Genomic DNA, 12,838 nt, shown 5'->3' on the forward strand with positions numbered 1-12,838 from the left:
TGTTGCTGAATTCAGAGAGACTCAAAGGATCCTGTCCCACTGGGAGCTTCAGATTAATGCAGGATAAACAGATTAAGTCAGACTTTGATTCTCTGTTGCATTCCTCTGACATACCAGGGATACCTGAGGCAGAGCAACAAGGTAACATCAATTCTGTGAAAGGTGCAAGATTCACAATCAGTTCCTAATGTTTATATGCAAGCTGGTACATTTTCAGAGCAATAAGGGTGAAGGAATTTACTTTGTAAGGTGAATAGATCAAGTATGGATTAGACTGAATTAGCAAGACTTTTACCCCTATTCCCCCCCACCCCATGCAAACAGATATTACCTTGAGAGTTATTGCTGTACTTTTCTTTACAGGTTAAGAAAAAAACCAAACAACATCCAATCTTTCAAAGCTTCAACAACAGTCAGGTTTCTTTGTCCAAATTCTCATTACAAGAATTATGAGCAAATTGAGAGCTGTACAGGTGCCTTATACCTTCAGTTCATGGTTTCAAAACATGGCAAACATCATCACTGTCACCAAAAAACCAAACAAAAATCACAGAGTAGTACCTGTATGCCCACCCTCCCTCCTTTATTCCTTTTCCATGTTCTCAATTTGATGTTGCCTCTTCCCTATATGCCAGCAAAAGCATTTGTTTGAGTGCATTTGAGTTTAAGACTAACCAAGTAAAAAAAAGTAAAGTAAACCTCAAGTAAACCTCAATTCAACTCACTAAAAAGCCATACAAGCCTTTCAGCCACAATGAAGTATTTTAATAAGTGTCAGCTGCAAATATTAATGAAAATAAATCTCAAAGAGTTATACTGGAACCCTCTGATCTAAACTGCTACATACTCAAGACTGTATTGAGAACTGAAATACAAGGACTTTTGAAAACGTGCTATTTTCCTCCCTTCTGAAAAAGTAAGCAGAATCACACTTGTCTTCATGGACAAAGGCAGAATCCTACTAAACATCACCCTTAGCACTAGTTGAGAGGAGGAAGTTTGGGTACAAGTTTAGAGAGCATTGGCTATTTGACATTCGCTCACCACACAGGCACTAAGCAGAATGTGATTTATTTTACTTTCAAAGCTGAACGAACTGCCACAGAGAAAGGCACCATTACTCTGTGCTAAAAATATCCAAACACAGGGGGAGTACAGAGGAGCTGGTGCACTGTAAATTCATATTCCAACATATTGCACACTAACTTTCCTGTACAGACAAGCCCTTAGACTAATAGGCACCTGGGAGTCTTCAAGTCTGAGTGCCCAATAAATAAAAAGGCTATTTTATTTTTTTTTTACTGGTGCTCTGGAACCAAGCTCTGATGTCCCTACTCAGACAATGCTTCCATTGAAATCAAGTCTTGGTCTATTATTAAATACTGTTTCTTTTACAGCTAGCTGCAAGTTTTCCAGGTTAGAGGATAGGGATTTCATATCAAGCCAAATCACTAATCTCAGTCCAAAGGGGATTGTGCAGGTATTTATTTTGATTTTATATAGCTACCTAGATACTGCTAGATTCAACAGACTCGCACTGATGTGTACTGAAGTAACTCCCTTCATATCCACCAATTTCCAACTCAGATAAACTCAAAACCGAACCAAACCAAACCTTCAAAGTTAACCTCCTTTTAGAACCTGTTTCAGACTTAGATTAAAAACTGGTTTAGACTCAGATTTGTTTGAGACAAAGTCAAGGGCCATGTTTGAAGACCATTAACACAGCTTTCAGTTCCAGTTTCCCAAGCTTTAAGAGCCTAGTGAACCCTCAAGAGCAGAAAAAGGTGTGTGTTTGAAGGCTCCAGAGCACTGAGCTCACATAGCTCTGAGCCCCAAGTTGCTTTGAGCCGCTCCCCCCAACCACAGCGATCTCCCACATTCCAGAGGAGCCTGAGCAGAGCCCCCTGCGCTCGGTGAAACACTGTGACACATGGAGTTAACTCACTGCCGAGAGCTCACAGCCTGCTTTAGCAACTTCACCACAGCAAGCCGTCCTGTTTCAGGGAACCTGGCTACCCACAGCTGGGCACTACAAGGAATAATTTGGAATTCTGTGGAGCTGCAGGGAAGTGGCTGCAGAGGGGAGGCTTAGGCTAACAAAGCAGATCTGGCCAGCATTTGCTTGTTAGCTCTAAATGCAAGAAGCTGCTCAGATTCTGACACATGGACTCCTTGAGGTACCCAACCAGCACGTGAAGGAAACAATCACCTACAACAATGCTATTTTAGCTTCCTTCTTGCTACACTTTCCGCTTTTTTAGAATGATGGGTCAATGACAAATATTTTCCTTCTAGGCGGTTCGCTCATTTATAGTGGTGTTCATGGTAAGCTTGACAGCTTTATCTTTCCTCAGCTACTTACAGCTGTGACTCCACTACTTTGAAGTCAACTTGGATTTGGTTGGATGAAGTGCAGACATCAGTGACTCTGGCTTAGTGTGTCACCTGCATTTGTTATCTTCCAGTAGACAATTTAATCAATTATAGTTTTTTGTCTAGGCACCAGAACAAGACAAAATCGCTGATCAGCATTTCACAGGGTTGTTTCTTCACTGCTAGCAGGCCATTTAACATCTGATAGACCATATAAAGAGGTCTTCCCAGGGGCTTAGAGTGTTTGGGTTGTTCTTTTTATAGTGCAGAAGGTCATTAATGAGCAAGCAAGCACCATGGAAATAGCTAGACAAGCCTTGTTGAGTTAATAAGAAACTGTCATTCTGCTTCAGTACTTTCTCATTAAGCCTAGCAATGTTCACGTCTAAGGAGACTGATGGTACAAATCTATTTTAATGCTCAATTTAATTCCTCAAGACTTGAATCAAAGCAAGTTTACCCCTCCCTTTTTTTTTCCCATGATTTTATCAGTTCAGCAATTTCTGAGGAAAAGACACATTACATTTTTACAGATGCAGCTCAAAAGCTGAAATTCAGATTTTTTTTTTATAAAGGGCTAGTTGTACCTTGACTTTTGTGAACAGAAGACCAGTCACCCCAAAGCAAGTTTCATCCTCCAGCTCTTATAAAACAGTCTATAAAGCTAGTCACCATATTATCATACTTTGCATGTTTTCAAGGACTAGGGTCTTACAACAGCTTTGTTGCCATATTTAAATGCCACACAGAAATTAATTCCCCATTGCTTAAGTAGGATCAACGCACAGATACCACCAATAACTGAGTATGAAGGGTCTGTCATGCAATGATATCAATGAAAGCCACTTCTTCCTAAGAACTACATTACAAGAAAAGCTTTATTAACTCTTTAGCTACTCTCCTGTGACCCACTTAATTTTGGTGCTCAGATTAGAATCTTAATCGAGTTCACCTGCCTTTGTTGTTACCAAGTGTCTTTCTGCAGAGGATCAATTACCTGTTTTTCAGAGCTTTCGTTGCCAGATCCATTTTCTCTTCAGCAGCTTTTACTGCTGTGATTACTACCCCAAGCAAACGACTTACCAGAAGCTCAACAGCACACAGATGACGAGGAAATGCTGCTCAGATGCTTAAAGTTAAGCAACAGTGACCTTCACGTGACACTGAGGTTCCCCTCAGCTTTGCCTTACAACTGATTTAAGTGAAGATGTGGGGTAAAACAAACATCTTGCTTTCAGTTGCTGATGCTTGGTCACTGCAGGCTCAGTCTCTTCCCACCATCAGATCACATACAGAAAGCCACGCTGGCACTGATGCAGCATTTGGTAACTCAGGCCCAGCTTCAGGGACATGGAAGTGCAAGAGAAGAGAGAAGGAACAGATTAGAGAGAAGTTCACCAAAGGAAACTGATGGAAGAGAGTCACACATTCCCTTTTGTACTTTACACGTACAAAACCTTCATGTGTGTATCAGGGCAGAACTGCTAACACCGAGCAATACCAGTTCTCTCCTGCTGTTTTGAACACTAAAGAAAACAGTCCAGTGCATTAGTGAGGGAGTTTCATTCTCTTATCTGTTATTCTCCAGCATTTGTTAGCTAAAGCTCTTAACTCTCCTGGCTACCCATTGCTCACACCAGGGAAGTTCCTAAAGCACACCTTTTCACACAGCATGGGTTTCATCTCGTAGTTGATTTCTCTTTTCTGAACTCCACACATACAGAATTTCTTGTTAGTAAGCCCATAACGACTGTACATCCCAGCCCTGAAAACTCCCTCTAGAGCTGTTTCCACAGAACTCATTTTCAAGTTAGTTTCTTTTCCTTTTCTTCTCCTTACAACAACCTTCCAAAAAAGTCCCTAGATCTTTCAAGGTAAAGTATTACTTCCTGCAGTGCAGATACTGTGGTAAGGACCTGTAGTTGCTGAAGATTTGAAATCTCAAATCATTAAGGTCATACAAAGGTGAAAAGCATTTAAAGGATGGAAAAAGAGGTGAGAAAGATAAGGGGCACCCCCAACATACCAAAAATATTGCAGGATCTCAGTAATGTAAATAAACGGTTTTCATTATAGGCTATCCTGGGTTTGTGGGATCCTTCAGAAATCCACTGATCTGAGATAACTTAAGAGAAGTCTCTCATTGTAATTCCATGACTGTTTCCCATTATTCACTGTTGCAGAAACAGTGTAAGACAACTGAAGACTTTTCCCCTCCCAACTACACATTTGCCAGCTGAGCACAGGAAATTTTCACAGTACTAGTTCTCTTGAAATCAGTGCAGCTACCAGGGAGAAGAAAAAGGAAGATGTTAGTTAAGGTACATCCCCCCAGTACCTTATAGCAGATTTACAGTCTGTGTTGGAATCATGTCTAACAGTACCACAGTCTACTCTGCACCATGTGAAGGCACAGTGGACGACAATGTGAGACCACAGAAGCAGCAGTGTGGGCTGGTGGAACTGGCAGTAAATACTATAAAAAGACTTGAACTGCGTTTTTCTAGCAAGGGAGATGGGGACAGTAAGGCAGCAGAAATAACATGGCCCCTAAGACCAAAAAGAGCTGCAAGTATACACACAAATGTAAAAAAAAAAATCCTGATTGTTTCTGATGCTTTCTGCAGCTGGTCAGCTCTGCAGCAAAGTCACTTATGATAATATAAAATAATAAGAAATAAGCCTGCAAAAATATTAGTGAGAATTCATGCAAGGCTTCAGAGCTTCTGAAGTTGTTCTCCTGAAGTCAGTACGCCAGATTTAAAGAAGGAACTCTGTTTAGCAACAGGTAGTTTCCTTGCTCTTCCATCTGCACTTCAGCCTTTAGTGACAATTGTAAGATATGTCAGCAAAACTCTGTTTTTCATGCTGCCATCACTGCTTCCTTCTTGCTGTCTCATCAGGGCCAGCCTTTGGTTGTACAGGGCTCTACATGCCAGTATCACACACGAGCTGATATCTGATTCTTTCCTCAATTACCATTAAGTCAATACAATCAGCCAGCATGGAGGAATTATGCAGGCGTTGCCTCCACTCTGGAGACAGAAAGATACTGGAGTTTTTCTCCCCCAGGCAAGAAATGAGAAGTGTGAGATGTGATTTGTGATGAAATTCAGAACCACGCTAAACTTGCCCGGTTTCAGATTTCATCACCCCCACACCAGAAAGGCTTGGCAAGGTAAGAGATCCTCTGCCAACTAAGAACACAACATCAGGAATTCAGGAAGCTTCCAGCATGCAGCAAGGTGAGAAGCTGCAGCTTCAGTCAAGCCTTCCATTGAGATTTGTTCAAGCTCCGAATTTTACAGGGTTTTGCTCCTGGGCCAAGAAGCTGCCAAGCAACTACACACACCTCAACAAAAGTAAATAGACCCATTTCAGCTTTGCAAATGGTCACAGGTAACAGAACAGCTGGGAATGCTGTGTTCTTCCTTGGGCTTGCAGTATCAGTCTTATGCCAAAATAGGAGTGGTGCACACCCTCAGAAGGAAGCTCAGAGCTGGATGAGAGCAACTCCCCCGTGCTAAGGATACAACACTGTTAGCACTGGTGAAAATGTTGTAAGTCTCAACAGCAACTGACAACTTAGGGAAGAACATTTCATGTTGTCAAATGTCGTGGGGATCAAATGAAATGTAACATCGGTTCCCATACTCATAACTACATATTTAACTGGAATTCATATCTTTCTCTTCCCTCTCCTGACCAACACCCCATGAGATCACCCCCACTGCATAAGTTCATTTGAGACAAGCTCTGCACATATCATAGGTAAGTCATTAAAGCCTATACATTGCAGGTAGTATAGAAGAGCAGAGGCACGGATTTAAGCCTTTAGCTGCTAAGTGATCCTTGTGCAACTTTGTCCAGACACTGTGGGGCGAAGAGGGAGGGTCTTTAGAAAGTGAAGATCCTTCTCTACAAGAGTTCTTTTATCTCTTTAAAAATCTATGTGAGCTTTTACAGTAACACACTTGAAGTTCATGCCCTGCCAGCAAGTTGTACCGTCTGTACAGCTTTCCACACATCCTTGAAACAACGGCTCTCCCTGCTGGTGCCTCAACATCCTGTACCACAGCCCAGTCTGTAGGGAAAAGCGCTGAACACCCCCAGCAGAATGGCTTACCTTCTTTCAGGGAAAATCCTGCTCCTTCCTCGCCAGGATTCGAGTTCATTCTTTTAGTAGGTGTTTCCCAAGTACTGTCCTTAAATAGAGATTGAGAAGACAATCTTCTACTGCTAAAGAATCGCTTATTTCTACAGTTCAATCTCTCACACCTTCAGCTGATGTTGGCAGGAAAACTGCCTGCTGGGGCTCTGACAGGAAGAGGCAGATTGCTGTTTATAGACCCCTTTGCCTTTTCAATATTAATTTACCCAGTAATTGAGTTCTGATAATTGACATCACCAGTGTTGATTCAGCAGCTTTAGTCTGGCTCATAGGCCACCTGCAAACTTGGATTTTAAATAAAAAACGAACCCCTTTACTACTGCTGCCTGATATAACATTTCAGGAGACCTTTCATATCATTTAAAGGCTCAATACTGGTTCAGAGATTTGGAAATATACCTGAACCTCAAAGCTTCAATTCTGAAATATTACCTTAAAGCACCAAAAAGGGGGGTAAACCCCACCACCGTCCTGGCAATGCTACTGCCACTTTTGGAAAATTTTTTGAGGTTTTTTTTTGCTTTATCTCTCCATGTCCAACTAATTTGAGCACATAAACCCTAGTTCTTCTTATTTAACCCTTATGGAGACATAGTAAATCATTATTTTAACCACACTATGCATTGAGAAAAATTACATTTGATGGGACTATCAAAAACCCATAACTGAAGCCAGAAGATACTGCAATACCAAGTTCCAAATTTCTCTTGGGGTGGGAGAATTAAATGTAATCACTAATTCTGGGGGCTTCTTCCAACATCAAATTTAGAACTAGAGCTATTCTCTCATCCTATGGTTTGGCTACTTATTTACTACGACCCATGGCACTGAACCACAGCTACAGTGTAGCTGTGGCCTAACCTGACCAAGAGTTGATCTTCATTTCTATACATCCAGACAAGAAGCAAATGGATGGAAAAGCTGAGTTCAGTATTACACAACTGGAAACCTTCTTTGACCATACAGCAGATTTCACTAAAAAGATACAAGTTTACTATATAAAAACCTACTGTTTCTACGTAAAGTTCATTTCTGAAAACAAGACAGACTTGTTTTTACTTACTTTGTTTCTATTTTAGTCAAGCATCTTAGACACATTATTGTTTATCACAGTGTAGCATCTGAGTGGAAATTCTCAGCAATCAATGCCTCGAGGCATATATTCATAGTGAGAAGGGACAGTCATTGCCTCCTATTTATAAAGTCAGAGATGGATCCCCTGTCAGAACCCTCAAATTAAAACATTTGACTGCTATGGTATCTAACCGCTTTATGGGGCGCTGTGATGAGATCTCCTGAAACTACAACTGAGAAAAAATAAAAGGCTACAAGAAGTTACTGCTCAATCAGGTGTAAATCAATTCTTGCAAGTTAAACACATAACCACACACTCCAGTCTAGACAGACTCTGGAGGAAAACTAATGAGCTGTACATAAAATGTACACCAGGAAAAAGCTACATGGTGACACCGCTGAAAACTCCATCGGATAGGGAGGCTTTGTGCTACTTGGATGACACAAGACAACCATTAATTAGTCCTAAGCAGCCAGTTAAGTCAGGCTTGTGACTTTTCTGCACAGTGATGACCCGATGATAAGTACCAGGGACTGAGGAAACACAGGGAGAAGACACACACTTAACAGATTATTCTCTACAGCTCTGGACAAACCCCTCAGCATTTACTTATAGTAGATGCCCAAGGACAAGGCCTTCAGTGGAATTTATACCAAATGACCTCAAAGCAGAATCAGTTTTTAAACCAAAATGAAAATAAATCTATAAGATTCAACTAGGATTAAGAATTTTTTTTTTTGCACCCCAGTAAACTGTTTTGTACAGAACTTGTATTAAGCCAAAAGTATTACATTCCATGCTCAGAATGAGCATCTGCCTTCTTTCCCCCCCCCCCCCGTCCAGTATTGTGGCAAAAAGAGCAATGCACTATAGAAAAATTGAATTTTTTTAAGTGGGAAAAGACCCTTAAGATCATTGAATGCAACCATTAACCTAACACTAGCAAGCCCACCACTAAACCATGTCTGTAAGCACCACATCTACACACCATGAGAATACTGACTCTTCATATAAAATCCTTACATTCAGCTCACACCTCTCAGAATCAACTGCCTGCTCTAAACCAATTTATCCTAAGATAAGAATCTTGGAATGGTTTGGTTTGGAAGGGACCTTAAAGATCATCTAGTTCCAACCCCCCATTGACAGGTACCCCTTCCATGAGACCAGGTTACTCAGTCTCCAAACTGACCCTGAACACTTCCAGGGATGAGGCATCCATAACTTCTCTGGCAATCTGTTTCAGTATCTCTCCATCCTCACAGCAAAGAATTTCTTCCCAATATCAAATCAAATCAGCTGAAAGCCATTCCCCCTTACCCTGTCACTTCATTCCCTGTAAAAAGTCCCTTTCCAGCTCTTTTGTAGGCCCCCTTTAGGTACTGGCAGACTGCTGTAAGGTCTCCCCAGAGCCATCTCTGGCTAAGCAAAATAAAGCCTTTCACTTTTCTTTTAATTATGCTATTGATTTACGAATGTCTCTTAGAGCCATATTCAGGAAATACAAACCAAACAGGACATCATAGAAGATTAATACAGAACTTATAAATTAAAATGTGAAATGTCAGTATTTGTAGCCCAATCTTCAGAAAAACTGAGCTTTTGCTGCTGCTGAAGTCACTGGAAGCGATGTAGTCACATCACTCCTAAACTAAAAATAAAATCACACTATGAGTCTCTAAAATACTTCAAGATCTTTGGATATGTATTACATAAATGAAACTAATTATTAAAATATTCACCATTTTTAAATATGGAAAACACCTGCAAATAAGTCTTTAGATCTTCTTTGCATCAAAAGAGAGAATGGGATTTGCTTTCCTCAGTAATGAGGAGAAAAGTGATGTTCAAAAAGAAAGTAGCAGCCACCTGCTAGAGTCATTACAATTACACAGTTGTTAATTACCTGGTACTGACAAATTATTCTGAAGAGCTTCAGGGCTTACAGTTGTGCAGAACAGGTTGAGAGGTTTAAGGCAGGAGTGAAACCAAACCTCAAGTTTTTCTGCACCTTCTGAAGCTTTTTTTTTTTTAAGCGGAATCAAGTCTAAATTTTGCTTGTTAATATGCAGGAGAGATGTGCAGTAAAAACAAGTAACTCTGAAAGCAGTATGCAAGCTAAGAGACTTCCCAACAAACAAAGAGCAGGGAAAAAAAACCCAGCTGGCAGCAGCTCTGATCTTCTAAGTTCTGTGGCAGCAAAATTTCCTGCTTCCTTTCCCTGTAACGTCTGACTATATATTTCTGTTACAGACTGCTTTCAATCACGGTTCAGACACTGATTGCAACAAACTAAGTGCTGTCTGGCTTGTGGTACAGATTCCATCTGCTTTGTACCATCAGGATAAAGTTAAGGTAGCAAAACAATCACTCATTTGCAGAAATTGCATATAGTCACCTGTTAAGTAATGTATGTCTACGTGTAAGACCAGACACTACTGATTAATGGTAGAACACCATTCTTCCTTATAACCCCTCCCTAGGACCAGCAGCACTGAAAAAGTACAGCTGGAGCAGCAGAGGACAAGCTCTGTCTCAAAGTATAGTCTGAAATGCCATCTATTCTCTCTCACTGGTCCAACAACTTGTTGTAGGGTGAAATGAAACAGGAGGGTCTCAGTGCACTCTGGGATTAGAAAAAACTGCAGAAGCAGTTTTATAAATAACAGCCAAAACAAAACACAACAACCCGCAAGGAGTAAACAGCAGTTCTTTACACAAATCAGTAGACATGGGTTTAGCCTGTAGCAGAAATCCTAAACTGTAATTTATAGAAGAAAATAGGGTTTTTTATCTTTTCCTCAGCAATTCACCACCAGAGAGAAAACAGAGCATCTTGAAGTTCTCTTAATGCCTCAGGTAAATTTTCATGCAGAAATTTTAGATCCACTAGCACAGGAATACATTTCATTTGGAGTGCTTGTACAACAGTGGACTGCAGCAGTTGTGGTAAAGTCCTAGTGTGCAAATCCTGAAGAGACATGAATATTTCATATCAGCAACTCTTGTGATGTAACTAACAAATCAGCACAACATTTTGGCATTTGCTGCTTGCAAGGAGATAGATTGATACCCCTCTATGACCATATATCATAAGTACTTACAGTAAGGTTAACTAACAAGAAACAGATCTCTGTATCTTGCTGAAGATTACTGTATGCACCTTTAGCTATCTCACTGGCAGAGATAACAAGGAGATGAAGGATTAATATGTCATAGACAATTTCTTCAAAACAGACTGAAGGGGAGAGTCCAGCCAACTTGATTTCTGTGCTTTTGCTTGGTAGTTGCTTTCAAAGCAGAAGACCATGGAAAATTCTTGTATTTAGCAATTATTTTGTAACTTTTTTGAGTGGTAATATCCATTATTAAAACTAATTTCTTTATTATTAAGCCTCAAACAAGATAGATCAAGCATCACTAACAGTTAAAATTATTTTAACTACATTTACAGTAAGTGAAAGGGTTTTTTTTTCTTTTTATTTTGTATCAAAAGTCAAGGATTACAAATTGTATTAACAAGCAGACACAGCAGCTAGATTTTTTTTTTTTTCCTTTCTAGACCTCACCTGTTAAGTGGAAAATCCCAAGTATGTGTACTAGAGCATGCACTTACAATAAATGTGGTTTGAGGTTACTTAGGCATGCCTGTTTGCATTAGGGTCATACCTGGAAACTGAAAGCTGGATTTTGTTGGGCCTTGCACTGCAGGCAGCAGACTTTCAGAGACAGAGAAAGCTTGCACAAAGTTAACCAGCAGGTCAGAGGCAGCAGGAAGCTCACAACTCACCTGTATCACATCACAGCTTCTCTCTGCTGGATATTATGGCCTTCTACCATTCATCCACAGAGAGGTGAAGTTAATTGTGAGCATTTAATCCAGCCAGCCAAGAGCATCAGCCTTCAGTAGAGTGGTCAAGGCAGCAGTTCTGTTGATTAGGACAAAATTATCTGTAATATGTTAACAGTTGCCTGCACCAAAGTCTCAATATTTCCCCCTCCAAGTTTTTCTGTCTGAAGTTCACCACAGTACTGATGAGACATTTGATGCACCTTTTCTGACCATAACAAATGAAGATTCAAAGTAAGATTCTTGGTATCTTCGGTTAATTTAAGGGGAGCAGGAAACAGAAGAGGGGCAGAAAGACCAAGAAGATGAGTTTTGATTTTAAGCTACATCATAGAGAAAATTCCTGTACCTAGAACGAGATTTACATGAAACACAGCACTTTGATTCTATTTATAGTTTGTTCTGACACTTTCCCGCACCACAAAAACATAACACAAATATAAACACATCGACAGAAAGACCAGATTTACCTCTAGACAGAAACATTTGTACTCTGTAGGAACAATCACCACAGTATCCCTGGCATTCCAGTCCTCCCCTGGCTCAGGCCAATTGCCTCCCACAGCCACCGCACCAGCACCTCCCACACGGCAGCGGGCGGGAGCAGTGAGCCTGGACACGAGGAACGGGGCTTACCGGTGTGGGCAGGGACATATGCTGAAGAAACTCCCATGCAGCGAGGATATAAAACACAGCAAAGACTTACCCAGTGTGTCCTTTCTGGCTACAGGGCAGCTCTACCGCCGGCCTCCACCACCCACAGCACGGCTGGTGCCCCCTCAGGGCGCCTTGCCCAGCACGGAGGGAGAGCCGGGCTCCTTCGCCTCGCAGGTACTTTCCCAGCCCTCAGCTCCCTCACAGCACACCCTGGCTGTGAGTCCCGAGGCTCCCCCTCAGAGGGGCAGCACGAAGGGCTCTCTCCCGGGCTCTCTCTCCGCTATCCCCGGCCCGCACGGCTGACCCCACAGCCTCCCAGGGGGGCACTACTCGGCACAGGACCTGACCCGGGGCTGCCCCACGCCAGACTGAGCTCTTTAGCAGCCCCAGCTCGTTTTTCACCCCAAGCACAGGTGTAGCCAATCTCAAGTCACCCCCACACCCATTCACCCTCACTAGCAACAGGCTTTGTATTGTTTTTTTTATTTATCTGCTCATCATCCACGCAGGCAGATATGGCGTTTCCCTCAGTCCTGGTTTACAACTGGAGAAATACGGTCTGTCTGAAGCCTTCCCGTTTCACCTCCGTGATCATTCTATAGCTGACCGGTCAGCTGCCAGAGTTTTATGATTTTTTAGACCATACCTGTTTCCTCAGCATCCTCTTTTCTGTGACTGAAACCCCTGTGTCTGCCCACTCATCTGTTAC

The 12,838-nt window shown here is 41.6% G+C and overlaps 1 long non-coding RNA gene across 2 annotated transcripts in view; it reads right to left on the reverse strand.

Annotated features, from left to right (window-relative positions):
• LOC113944095 overlaps positions 1-12,327 on the reverse strand; it is a 158,988-nt gene extending 146,661 nt beyond the window's left edge. The window contains exons 1-2 of one of the 2 annotated variants that reach the window (XR_003526578.1): positions 12,179-12,327; positions 11,413-11,551 (exon numbers count right to left, since the gene is read on the reverse strand). This is a non-coding gene — a long non-coding RNA (uncharacterized LOC113944095). Of the gene's footprint in view, positions 1-11,412; positions 11,552-11,942; positions 12,099-12,178 lie in introns of those variants that run through there. The other variant, XR_003526577.1, reaches the window with a different exon arrangement.
• Positions 12,328-12,838: the final 511 nt, after the last annotated feature.

Source organism: Corapipo altera, unplaced genomic scaffold, assembly GCF_003945725.1.
Source record: "Corapipo altera isolate COAL_440 unplaced genomic scaffold, ASM394572v1 45, whole genome shotgun sequence".
Classification (NCBI taxonomy): domain Eukaryota; kingdom Metazoa; phylum Chordata; class Aves; order Passeriformes; family Pipridae; genus Corapipo; species Corapipo altera.